Source organism: Marmota monax, unplaced genomic scaffold (assembly GCF_021218885.2).
Source record: "Marmota monax isolate L192 unplaced genomic scaffold, Marmota_monax_Labrador192_F-V1.1 WCK01_AAM20220418_F8-fsc00015, whole genome shotgun sequence".
Taxonomy (NCBI): domain Eukaryota; kingdom Metazoa; phylum Chordata; class Mammalia; order Rodentia; family Sciuridae; genus Marmota; species Marmota monax.
This window is the reverse complement of record NW_026692194.1, coordinates 18,044,421-18,058,522: the sequence shown is the minus strand read 5'-3', so window position 1 is coordinate 18,058,522 and position 14,102 is coordinate 18,044,421. Positions and strand designations below refer to the sequence as shown.

The 14,102-nt window shown below is 39.4% G+C and overlaps 1 protein-coding gene and 1 long non-coding RNA gene across 2 annotated transcripts in view; one reads left to right on the top strand and one right to left on the bottom strand.

Annotated features, from left to right (window-relative positions):
• The window catches only part of Fshr (follicle stimulating hormone receptor), a 171,848-nt gene that overhangs the window by 28,811 nt on the left and 128,935 nt on the right, over positions 1–14,102 (bottom strand). The gene's annotated exons all lie outside the window — the stretch shown is intronic.
• Positions 5,283–12,393, top strand: LOC124080011 (uncharacterized). The gene is made up of 2 exons (XR_006847553.2): positions 5,283–5,348; positions 11,610–12,393. It is a non-coding gene; the product is annotated as an uncharacterized LOC124080011 (long non-coding RNA).

Here is a 14,102-nt window from a genome sequence, read left to right as displayed (position 1 = left end):
TACAGTTAAACTCTATATTATTTTGTATTCATTTATCCAGTGTCTGTCTCTTAATTCAGATTTTGAATGGTATGAGGGTGGATTTATATTTTTCCTGAAGACTCAGTATTGGCACAGTGGTTGGTGCTATGCTTACCAAGCTTTTTAAGCCAGGTAATGTGCTAAGAGTTGTCGAGAGATATGCACACAAGGAATTATGTACACACAATTGATTTGACCTAGCAACTAGCTCATATCTCTGAGTGAAAGGATGTGAGTTATTGGAAGGAGGAAGACTTCATGATTTTCCAATGAGAATGGTATAAATGCATCATTTAACTAACATGGATAGTATGAATTTCCATAGTCATTATACTTGTGGAATGAATATCCATAGACATCTACGGAAGCACATTGAAATCTTTGGTCTTTATATAAAAGAAAAAATGCTGCAAAAATGGCTAAAATTATTCCTGTAGTGCTGAGTTTAAGACACTTTTAAAGATCTAGTGACCATCCACTGAGATGGATTATTGGTTATAACTCTGTAGCTGAGACTTTCTATAACCCCAAGATAACACAGGAAATGGAGTTCGGATGAACATTTAGTTTTCAATTCATTTTTCCCTTCTGATCAATAAATTTATGTCTGATGGAGACTGGAAGTGGGTAATCAGCTAGGAGCTCTATGTCTCAATAGGTTTGCTTTGGTCAAATGACTGTTTGCTGCAAAATTATTTTGATTCACTCAACTACAGTTTATCTTCAAAAACAGTTAAAGGCCTGGGGGTAAAATGTCAGCAAATTTAAGTTCTGCAAATAGGTCTTTTAAAGAAAAGTAACTGGCTCAGAGCTCTCTTTTGTCAACAGCCAGTTTCACATTCTAAGCTAGTGTTAGCACCTTTCATGCCTGATTGTCCCTAATCTTTAGGTTACAATAATGACCTTGAGCACTGCTCCTGTAAGAATAAATTTATTTGGGTCCTTACAAAGGCCAGGAACTATCCTACCTTCCTGCCACAGGGTGATACATTTGCCTTTCATGAGCAGGTGTCCCTTTGGCTCTGAGGCTCATGGCATCATTATTGCTTTTATTAATCTTCAATAGTAGCAGCACGTTCTTATTTTTTCCCTTAAGTTAGTAGGGTCTGTTTGTTTGTGTTGTTTGTTTGTCTGTTTGTCTTAGCTCTTCTAGTCTAACTCTTGAGGCAGCACAGAGTTCATGCCATGGTTTGAAGTGACCATTGAGATGCTTTAGGAGAATTTAATTTAGGGAGGGGATGCCACCAATTGTGTGGCAAGTATTGACTTATGGTTGCAAATGAATATTAGCAGGTCGTGAATTAGAAAATATGGAATGTGCAAAAATGAGGATCAAGTGTATGTAAAAAGTCTTGTTATTTTATGAGGCCTGCTGATAGAGATTTTTATTAACTACAGATCTTTATTAACTGTGAATTTGAGTAGCTCTATACAACATGATAAAAGATGCTAACATATGCTTCTTGCTCATTAAATAAGGATTAGTCCAGGTATAGTAGCACAGAAACTTGGTTGTAGATGTCAGTGTGTAAGAAACTGGCCCAATGACTAAGACCTTAGACATGAAGATAGACCCTGGATTTATGTACCCTCTTTCTAGCTAGGTGAATGACACCAAACAGTTTACTTGCCTTTTGAGAATCTCAGTTTCTTTCTTTGTAAGATGATTTTGTGTAAGGAATTTCATGAGACAGTAGGAGACCCTCATTTCCTGCCTTTCCAATCTCATACCTTCAAAGCTAGGACTATTTAACTGTCCTATTCAGTTCAAACTAATCTCAGTCTCCATGGAAACCAGACTCCTTAATAATCAGGGGGAGTTTAATTAGCCCAGGGACAGCATTTCCGAGAGCTCAGTTCTATCTGCCCTGCCAGGTTGCAGTTCTATTTTGACCCAGTGTGTGAATTTAGCAATAAGCTTCTGTTAAAGTTGGCATGTAGCATAGCTTCAAAGGTAATGATTCTAGCACCAGAAAATCTGGGTTCAAGTCCTGGCTGTATCATTCTTTATGATGTGCTTCTTGGCTATTTGTTTAAGTCTCAAGATCCTTTATTTTTTATCCAGTGAAATGAGATTTATCTTACAGGGAAACTGAATGCCCTGTCTGGGCCCCTTCACTGCCCTGGTCATGTTCCAACCTTCTATTCTAGTTGCTCTAACTGTGACTATGTTTGATTTCCCAACTCTGCTAGGCCTAGGTCACAGCTTGCATTTCCCCATCGCTCTTGGTTGCTGCAGTGCTATTTTGGTGTTTGAGTTGCTGTTGTTCCCGTGTGACCTCTATGACTCCTAAGTAAGAAAGCCACACCTGAATTTCCCAGATTCTTCCTGGGCTTTTCCTCTGATTTTCCCTTGCTTTCTTTTGATAAACCTGCCTGGACCAGTCTTCTTACCTGATTCTGTTTAGTCTCTGAGTCCTAAATTTTTCTTGTCAGAATCATATTATCACTTAGAGGTTTGTTGGCTATCTCAAGGAAAATTACAGAGAGTTGACAAAATTAGAGATGACTTACATATTTTTTTACAAAAAGACACGTGATCCAAATTTGACTTTTCCTGTGATGACAAATGGCTAACTGAAATAATGCTACAAATCAGATATTTTCCTACTGGACACAATTATATTGTCTCTTTAAGGGAAAGGTGCTATATTAATAATGAGGTGGGGTACAATAGCATTTGAAGAAAAATTTATGCTGTGAAAAGAGCTTTTGGAAACGAGTACTAGAGAAAACATATATGCAAATGGTTATTTTATGGTTGAAAATGATGTAAGTTTGTCAATATGTGTGAAAACTCTTACACTGCATATTTTAAAAAATCAGGAAATATGTATTTCTAATCAGTTTTTTTATGGGATTTTGAATGTTTTCATTAAAAGTATAAAAATGCAACATCTTCCAGACAGTTTGTAAGAGCATCTGATTGACATTAAGGAAGGAAAATTACTAGCTGAATTTCATAAAAATATTTGTATAAAAGGAACATAGGATTGAAAACCAAGTATCTATGTACGTAAGGAGTGCTGTTGCATTGATCTACCTATTTTTGTGAAGTTTTGTTTTTAGCTTTGACAGCCATTAAAATATAGTATTGATATGACCTATGAATAGCTTTTGTAAGTGATAAAAAGGATTAAAAAATACTGAAACACACCCTGTGACCTTGCTTTTTCTAAAATATTGTAGTTAGAGTAAAATAGATTTTTGGATCCATGTTAATATATAATAAGAGGAAAATGTGGAAACATTATTTATAAATTGTTGTTTAATACTGTATTTTGTATGTTTATAATATTTGCAGTACTATAGTTGTGTGTATGTGTGTGCATACTTTACAATTAAATCAACTTATTTGGGAATATGCAGTTTTTTTTTCTTTTTTGCATAGAAGGGTGAGGAATTAAGACCATACTGTTCAACAAGTAGGATATTTTTCTTGGGAAGAGCAGTCCACATTTCTGAAGAGCTGCCAAGTGGAAATGGTAATAGATTTGTTGTGCTGTTCTGGAAAGTAGATACAGGATTCATAATAATAATGGTCAACATTTATTGAACACTTCCTATGTACCATGTACCACACTGAGCACTTACCATTGATTATTTTATTTATTTCTTGCTACCATATTAGGAGACAGGTATTACCATCTCAGAGTTGAGAACTGAGAGAGGTCCAAGAACTTTCTCAAAGCCACATAAGGAGATCTAGAGCCAGAGGTTGAATCTAGATCTTTCTGAATCTAAAGCTTGTGCTCTTACCATTATTGGGTTACCATGATGAGATTCTCACTGTGAGAGTTGCCCTATACAAGAATGAATGGGTTGTGCTGCGAAGATAATAGTGTCTCACCTCTAGACATGTGCTCAAGTAACTGTGTGGAAGAGTGCCTTCCTGAGGAGGGAATTGGACTGTGACCTCTAAGACCTCTCAACTTAGAAACCAAGGACTTCTCTAGAAACACTATTTATAAAGGAGACAAATGCTCTGTTTAAAAAGGAAAGGATGTAATAGCAAAATAAACTTGGGGAACACTAGGTTCTTGGGGCTAAGCAGTCTCTTTCCTTTAGGATTCTCAGAGCCTTTACCACAATATTACCCATTGTAAATGTCTAAGAGAAGAAAGAAGTATGCAGGCTTTCCCAAACATGTCCCTGGGCTCCATCTTGATTGTAGAGTATCTCCTGAGTTTGTTGCTTCCTAGTCAACCTTGGAAGCCCTGCTACAAGCTAATGCATTCATGCCATTTCTGTACACTAATTACAAAAAAATGGACATGGTTGATAAATCTCTCTTAGGCAGCACCCTCCATTATGCTACCGTGGTACAAATAAGATCTGTGTAGTTCATATACTCAGATGCAGATAAAACTTGGGTTCATTTTCTATTAGCACCTTTCAGATCATTTTAGGGTAGATTATTGTAGATTATAATCAGGACAAGTAAGGCAAAAAACTGCACAGCTCATCTAGAGTTGCATAGAATACCAGCCCCAAGATCTGCTATTAGCCCAATAAATAACCTCAACATTTATCTATGTTTGGGTCAAAAGAAATCATTGTAAAGTGAATCAAAAGGAAACCTAACTGAATAGACATATTTGACAAAATGAACCTGACCTCAATGTGATAACAATAGTAGTAGTAATACTAATAAGTCTATAAGTGTAGCTCTCGCCGTGACATTATTTGTCCTTTTAATTGGGAGCATGCTATAGGATGCTTTTGTGGATGAGCAGAGTTCAGTTGGAGTTTCCCCTGAGACCCTGAGGTCTAAGAGCTGTGACATTCCAGGTTTCTAGAATCTGGTTATGTAATTCTTAGCCTTTCACATATGTCACCATGAACTGATGCAGAGTTAAATCTGGGGGAGAGCTTGTGAGACAGGCTTCTGGAGACAGCTGTGCATCTGTCCTTTTTGTTCTCCCACTTTAGAAAGGGTGTAGGCTGCTGGCTGATCCACTTAGGTTGAAAGAGATGCTTTAAGAAGACAACGTGACAAGCTTCATATCTGTCCTCTCCATCTTGGAGACACAGTGACTGGTGTTTGACTTTGGTCTGAATGAGAGGCTAGCTAACGTGACCACAGAACAGAGGCTGCTATTTTGGAAGTAACTGAACTCTTAGAAGCTGGTTACATGAGTCACAGAAAATCTTCTGATTTCTCTCCTAGGAAAAACTGTCTTGGAGATAGTCCGGCTTGTTATTTGCATAGCATCTGGGCCTGACAGACTTATTTCATATTATCTTACTAGGCTTCTAATGGACTTCTAAGACAAGCATATTTATGACTCTCATCTTTTATGGAAGAGAAGCAAGGCTCACAAAAGGTAACTGACTCTTCCAAACTTATAGACTTGAACCAGAAAGAATAGTTAAGACATGTCTATTCTATTACTACATGTTAAGCACCACTGTAAATGCTTTACACAAATTGAAATCATTGAGTCCCGACCACAATGCCATGCCAATAGGCGATGATGCTTTTCCCATTATATCACCCTGGCTGCATAAGAACTTTCAAAGCCTAAAGACCTCTCTACTTAGGCTCATGGCTAAAAATGTTGCCAAGTCATAACTTTTTAGGCCCTTTTTGGATGCTGTTGTTAAGAATGACTTTAATCAAATCACCAATTTGTGTCAAGTGGTAACTTTTAATTACATAGTGGGGGATTGCAAAGAGTTAATATTTTAAGCAGTTTGAACATCTTTCATTGCAACTCATCTCCAATATAGATCTTTTAGAAAGCTATTTCTTAGTTATACTTCAGTGTTGCCTGGGTAATGATCACAAAATCCAAATGGCAAATGTCTTACTAAGGTGACCACATTGTACTCTGAATACTGGCCATATTTGCTTTCTTCTACATCCTACACCTCCCTGCCTATGGTGTGCTGGAGAGCACAATGAACTGGTTGAGTTAGACTTTTCTGGCCTCACTTCCCTATTCTATCAACTATATAATCTCTGAGTTTCAAAATCCTCATCTGTAGATGGGGGAAAATACCTATCTCGCCATTTTGGAAGACGAAGAGATGAGCTAAACTGTGTGAACAACATGTCTAGTTCTGAATCTGCCCCATAATAGATGCTCAGTTTTCCTGGGCCTCCTGCCCCCAAAGAATTGAGCTCAGGCAATTCAATCACCATGTCTGAACCTCAAACTTCCTATCTGTAACATGGAGCCCTCACCAAATATTCCACAGGGCTTTTGAAGACAAAAAAAAATTAATTTCAAAGCAAAAGTGCTTTCTAAATTGATTCCTGTTACCCAGCAACGCTTTGTGCAACTACCAGTCCTTGCAGTTGCTTTTTACTTTTAACTTGAAAAGCACCCCATACCCTGTCTTGTCTTATTCTGTTTCTTCTTTCCTTTACAGAAGACAGAGCAGTGATTTTTCTCTCCATTTTTTTCTTGAGGCCCAGGGAAGTTATTTTTTTTCTGACTTGCTTGCAAATTCTCACAAGCAGGATCAGGGCTGGAACTGGGCTCATGAACTGTCCCATAAGGATAAGAGCTTCTCCTTGGTGTCTTACTGAGTGAATCTGAGTCCGTGTGGCACTGTTGGGTAGTGCTGGATGAACTTTGCCAGTAGGGTTGCTTAGTTGCTTCCCTTGCAGGTCTCCACCCAAACATCTGTTCTCTCTTCCAAGTACTGCTATGTCCACATCCCAAGTGGGTAAGGGAATAGCTCACCAACCCTTGAGCTAGACATTATTTGCAGGCTGATCACTGTGGGTGAGCTTGTGATTAAACTACAGCAGAACATTTTTGAGATGTCTGCTGAAGAGGAAAATATTCTTTCTTAGAGCATTTGTCACTTTGGTGTTCACACTCCATAACGCCCCAAGATATTTCTCTAAAAACAGCAGCTGCTCCCCTCTCTTTACTCAAACAGAAGGCTCCCATGCCAGGACCATATTCTCAATAAAGGCCTACTGTGTGCAGACTTTCATTCTGTGTGGGCCCAAGATGAACTGGACATAGCCCTTGCTCTAGATCTGGTGTCAGTGGATTCTGGGGGTGATATCTTCTGCCAATTCCTTAGTCCCTGGTCCTGGCTGACTAGTGAGTCCCCAATATGTGTTCCTCCTGTGGCTGTGCTCTGGGGAGGGCAAATCCTTCCACAGATAAACAAGACAAGCAGTTGGGTGTTCAGCTAGAGCATGCATGTTCCAGGAGCCCGCAGCCTAAGAACACACATTGTGTAAGATAAGATACAGGAGATGAATGAATGTATGGAAGCAGGGAGAAAATACATCTCCTTCAATAAATATTGCAAACTGAGGTGAGAACCAGGACCAAAAGGTCTAGATCACAGCCAGGTTGCTCTAAAAGAGAAAATGAGCTTCCCTCCTCTGGCCCCTCTGCCCTTCCTTCTTTCTCTGCACTACTCCAGGGTGGGGATCAGGTTTTCTTTAGCACTATGTCCTCAGCACTTGGGGGTGGTGAGAAAAAAGAGTTGATTTACTTGCATAACACTTGCCCTGTTCTCCATGTCCTGCCTACTTTTGCTGCCCACAGTCACCTCTGGCTCATCCCTAAGGAGATGTGTGGTCTCTTCCAGGGATAACTGCAAGTCTAAGTAGTGTACTAGGACAAAAATGCCCTTTGAAACTCTCAACACTGATGTTGCAATGGTGCAACAAGAGGTGGCAGTTTGTTTTACATAGAGCAAGGCTTTCCCCTACACCCTTTCATGTCCCACTGTCCAAACTCTCATTCTGTCTGTGCCTGAGGCAGGCCTTGCCAAGGATCTATCCCCCCAGGAGAGCTGCAGTGGCTGCTGGGTGCTGTATGCCTCTTAAAACCTATACCCATATCTAGTGTCTCTCAGGCTCTGCTAAGGTAGTGTGCTCATTTGTGAGGGCTGAAATGACAGGAATGCATCCCAGGACTGTCCCTGTATTTTCTGGACTCAGGACAGGTAATGACACCGAGTCCCAGATTTGTGTAGATCACAGTTCAGAAGCCAAGCACTTGCCACCTAGAGGAGATCTTAGGGCTGTAGAGTTCATTTTTCTCCTTGAACTATAGCTTCTTGAAGCATATTTTATTATTTCCATTTTGCAGATGTAGAAGTCTAAAGGAATTAGTACATCACTGGCTTCATGGGTGTGTGAAGCTGATACTAACAATAAGGAAGAAAGCAGAGCTGATCTTTACTCAACCAATCTGAGACTTGAACCCAAATTGTATTTGATTTCTAGTTATGACAGAAAGATAGGCCTTATTTCATAATTAAAGAGATAAGGATACAAGTATCTTGTAAGAACGAGTATCCTATAAAAATAACATTGCTCAGAATGTGCAAATGGGTGGCACAGATGGTTAACTATGTGCTATTTGAATGACTCCTGCAGAGATTTTCTCTTCTTGGGAGCCCTTATTCCTGGGAGTCCAGCATTATCAACTTCTTAGTTTATATTACCTTTTCCAGGTTCCTGTTTTACAAATGCAAATACTCCTGGGAAGAAAAATCTCAGGACCTGAACACATTATGTGAATCGATATATTGAATGATTTCCTCATTGGTAGAAAGGACTTGAGGTTATTGCAGGAGAAAACACACTGGACAGGCAAGAGAGGTTAGCAGCATAAAGTCATTACCATCTTTACCATCAAGAGGAAGTCCTTGCCCTGCCTGGAGTGGACATGCTCAGGTTGAAACCTCACCTTGAACATCAGTGTTCCAGAAGGAAAATCTGGCCACGTTTTCTTTGAGTTGACAACAGTGGGAAAGTTGGATCTGCCAGACAGGTTACTGATAAAAGAAGCAATTGTATACTCTCCATTGTGCCCAGACTTCCTCGTAGTCATGGCAACATCCTTAGATACTTATGACACTGACAACCAGGGAGATGGCTAATATTTTTTTTTTCCTCCAGCAATCACAGTCTCTGTGTAAGATGACTCTATTCTTGATGAGTACCATCTACAGGATGACTCTGAGTGGGAGGTGCTTAGTGGAGGCCTTAGGGGTGGGAGTTTTTTGAGGGTGTCTGGAGGTTAGTAGGCAAAATCAGTGCAGTCACTTGGATCCATTTCTGACCTGGAGGTAAAGCATATGCCAGTCATTCTTATTTATTTATTTATTTTTCTGGAAATATGTCCTCCATTGAACCATACCTTTCTGTTCTTTTTGGTGCTATCATAACTGTAGCCCTGGATTGTGGCAAATTTCATTTAGCAGCTCTCCCTTGAGTATAGTGTACATCCTAGTACTAATAAATCTACAGTCCAAATCATTGCCACAAACTGAGTATGGACTCAGTTCTTCTCATCCTCTGCCTATTACACAGTCCTCTCTCTCTCTCTCTCTCTCTCACACACACACACACACACACACGAAATTTGTCTTTACAAACATATTCATCCCTCAAGTTACAGCTATGCTCTCAAGTTTTCCCTAAGCTAACCCTCAAGAAGCTTTCCCTGGGTAGTCTGATCCAGGGTACTGGGGCACTGCTCTCATCCATAGCCAGTGCCACACAGCTCCACAGATATAGGTTACTTTTGGGGAGTTACTTGATGATACTCTTTTTCTTCCCCTAAAAGATGGAGCCACTTAGATGGGAGCTGTCCATGGATATCTGTATCTATCACTGGGCCATTTTTGCCATCCTTAAACGTTAATCACTACTTTCCTGCTATATTATTCTACCTTGTTTCTATCTTATTTCTACCTTATTCTACCCCAACTAGAATGCCAGCTCTTTGAGGGCAGAGGTTTCATCCATTCTTTCACATTTTATAAGTTCTTACTGATTGGCCAATTTAGGTCCAAAATGATGGAGGACAAATGGAGAAGCATCATTTCTACCAAGCATGGGGTAAGGGGAAAGAGACATTATCCCCACCACCACCATGATTGTCATCATCAAATAAGAAGCATTTATTTTGCTTCCATATTTTATAAAAATGAGCCTTACTATGGCTCTTTTTATAGCCCCTAAAGAGAGGAAAACATGGATGAGTACCAAAAGTATCAGAGTGATTCACTCTGTAGGAAAATTGCATGTTTCTGTCAGAAAAGCCTCATAACCAAGGACTATAGATGGGTCAGTTTACTTCTCTTATATCAAGTATATAGGGCTCTGACCACCTCAGGGAATACTGTGATGTGTGAGTGAGATAAAGTATGATAAAAATGCTGAATCATAAATCAACAAATAAGAAGCATTATCCAACCATCTGTTTGAGAATAGAAAATGAGCTTGTAGATCACAATATTGAAAATAAACATTAAACGGCAGAATAAAGAGGTCTCTGTTAGAACCGTTAAGGGTATTTTAATTTTGTTTGTTGGAAAGACCTTTCTGGATATGTCAGAGGTTCTATGAGAAGAATGTCTTTGTCCTTTGAGAAATACAAATGATATATTTTCTTGTTTAAAGGCTGGTTGATGTATTCTGTCTAAAAGAAGCAGTTAAAGAGGCCTTCAAAATCTTATAATTATTAAAAGGGGAAAGAGACATTATCACCACCACCACCAATGATTGTCACTATCAAATAATAAGCACTTATTTTGCCCCAAAGATATACAAGAGGCTTTACAACCAGTATCTCACTTATACTTGCACCATTCTTAAAAAGTAGGTATTGTTATCTTTCATTCTTTAAGCAGAGGAGAGAACTTAGATTCAAAAGATGAACTCCTTTGGGCAGTCCTAGTCATGGACAGGGTCCAGGATTTAATAAGAATTGCTACCATTGAGAATTTTCAAAATGCCAGTCAGTTTTCTATGTAGTTCATTTGACTGAACTCTTTTAATACAATTTAATAATTCAGGCAATGCTAACATTCCTATTTTATAGAAGGGAAAACTGAGACTTAAGAGGAGCTAGCCTAGCTATCCAAGTTTACATGGTTAGCAAGGGAATGAATTGAGACCTGAGCCCAGACAGGTGGCACTGGAGTCCATGTCCTTCTTCAATACTCTAAGTGGTCTCTTGAGTCCCTGCCCTCTGTCCCTTTACCATGCTACCTCTAACAAATGATTTAGCTTTTACAATCACAAAAGCTATTTGCATTATTTTCACTAAACCACGTGAAACAGAGGAAGTCAGAAGGGAGAGAGAGAGACTTAGCTGAGGGCTGGGGAAGAAAAGGCTTGGATTGCTAAGAGTACCAGTAAAAAACCTCCTGGAATTGTCTCCAGTTGGAAAAAGCAGATGGCTTGGCAGCCATTATCAGGCATCATAAGGAGGTCTAATGGGCCACATCTGACTGGAAGATGGTTTTCAGTGGGGGTTGTGGGTGGGGCCCACACAGCTGTGTGACATGTTTGCTAAGATGGAACTATGGTTTATTGAGTAGCAAAGAGCAACACCCAGCTGCCTGAGAATTACATTGACAGAATGCAAAGGCAAGAGAATATTGTGTAAATCTTATTTACAGATCAATAGATAATCTTTCATATACAAAAGGTCAGCTCCAGGAAGGCAAAGCAGTAAAGAAAGAAATATTGCAGGCAAGTACAATATTGACTGTAAAAATTCCACCCAGATGAATCCTTTGATGCATATTCTGCTAAAGAACGTTTCTTTATTCATGAGGTTTTTTGTTTTTTTTCCTAACCACTTCAGGTTCCTCGATGAAGCATGAAGGCATTGATGAAGAGCGCTGATTTCTGTTGTCTTGAATTCTGTGCCATCAAATGAACAGCATGAAATGGAATCAACATGGAGAACTTGAGTACGACATTTCTGAGTATGTGTGTGCAGCAATTAGGATGCTGAAGTCAAATAGCATCTCACTCCCACCCCCTTCTAATCCCCTGCTTTGGTGGCTTTGATATTAAACATTTATTCTGGCTCAAGATAAAACAAAACAACAACAACAAAAACCTAACAACCTCTACTGGTCCTCACTGGATTCCTTAATTCACTTTGTGATTTTTCTTTGCCTAGAAGGAAGTAGTTCATTAACTCAAAGAATATCTGAAATCACCATGCATTGACCTGGCTGCTATATCATGAAACTATTATGACTGCTGCTCAGACACAAACATGGGTGGAGATGTGCTATGGACTGAACTGTGTCCCTGAAAATTCGTATGTTCTTAAGGTCCTATCTCAACATAACTATTTGGAGATAGGATCTAAGGGAGATAATTAAGTTTAAGTGAGGTAATCCATGTGGGACTCTAATCTTATAGGATTAAGAATAACATCAGAGACTTGTTTTTGCTCATTCATTCTCACTCATTTGAATGATCTCTGATTTCTGTTCTCTTTCTTTCTCCCTCTGGCATCTGAGGACACAGGGAGAAAAGGTGGCCATCTGCAAGCCAAGAACCTAATCAGCCAGTAACTTGACCCTAGATTCCCTAGTCTCCAGAATGGCCTGAAATAAACTTCTGTTGTTTAAGCTGCTTAGTCCATGGTATTTTGTTCTGGCAGCCTGAGATGACAAATACAAGATAGAAGCTTAACTGGGCATTGTTTTCCTGATATAATCTTTCAGACTGAGAACTGACAGTGAATTTTTCATGATCCTCCTTAGCAGTTTAGAAAATATTTCAAAATGCTACAGTCTGAGCCCCCAATAGATGTATTGCTGATAGAAGTGTCATTGGAAGGCAGGATATTGCAATCTCCAGGGCCACCACGGAGCACATGCCAGGGAGGAATGCACAACTTAGAAAGGTTTAGTCTGTGAAAGAAATGAGAAGGTTTAACATAGGTTACTCCTCTTCTCAACTTCCTGACAGTGGATTCATATTGCAGTAGATGTTAAAAGAGTTTGTACAGTGGAGAATATATCACTGCCATGGACTGCATATTTGTATCATCCAAGATTTATATTTTGAAACTCTAATCCTCAAGGTGATGGTATTTGGAGGTGGGGACTTTGGTGGTACATGTGAGTAGGGTTAGGTAAGGTCATGAGGTTGGGTCTTTCATGATGGGATAAATATTCACATTAAAAAAAAGTAGAGGCATGGTTATCTTTCCTTTTCTTCATATGTATATTCCATATAAGGGCATCATGGGAAGAAGACTGTCTATATATCAGAAAGAGGCCCTCCCCAAGAACATACCCTGATATCAAATGTCCAGCCTTCAGAACCATGAGAAATCAAAATTTGTTGTTTAAGCTACCCAGGCTGTGGTGTTCTGTTATAGCAGCCAGAACTGACAAAGACGATAGCATTATTTTCAGAGTATTAAAGGAGAGTCTTCTTCCCAGCAAGAGAGTAGATTTAAAGTACTCTGAGAAATAACCTTCTTTTGGACTAGATTATGGCTGGAAACAATCACCTCCAGCTTTCTGTCATCTGCAAAGGGGACAGGTGGGATTGAGGACTACTCACTTAAAGTGAGAAATGGATATGCAAGGGAGGTGGAACTCAAAGACAGATGACACAGATTTTGTCCTCTTCCAGGTCCAAAGCATAGCTTTGTCTCCCCCTATCTTTCTCCCTGCCCAAATCCTTCTGAGTTCCTCCCTTACTGAGGGCTCTCATTATGAAGAATGGACGGTGATGACTACGAGAGGTTGGCCAGTAACAGGATCCTTTGGTTTCAAGTTTGCAGTGGTTCCTCAGTCCTCATTTACAAGCTCTAGTCCACCATTTTCATAGGCTATGAAAATGTGTGTGAGGAGACAGTTTTCTTCATGAGCTTATTCTCTGCAGGGGCAATTGACACTAACCCTATGTGATAGCTTGTGAATTGAGGTGCATCCAGGGATTCCTTCGTACCTCATAGAGCGTTTTTGTTCTTTTACTGAAGGGCTCTCTGTACCCCCATATTCCTCTCAGGCATTTTGTAAGAGGAAAGGGAGACAAGGAAGAAGGGAGGGAGGGAAGTAAGAAGGGAAAGAGGAAGAGAAGAAGAAAATAAGAAAATCTACCGAGTAAAAGGCACTAATCATTTTATATTTGTATATTTATTTATAGTTTTTATAGTGCATATTTTGCAAAGTGTTTTTTTTATAGGCATGATCTTATTTGGTTTTCATAACCACCCATTTTACATATAAGGAAACTAAGTTTTACAAGGTAACTGGGTATGTAACTAATAAATGTCAGTGTCCTATCTGGATTTCAGTCCTTCTGGATTCCAATATAGTTT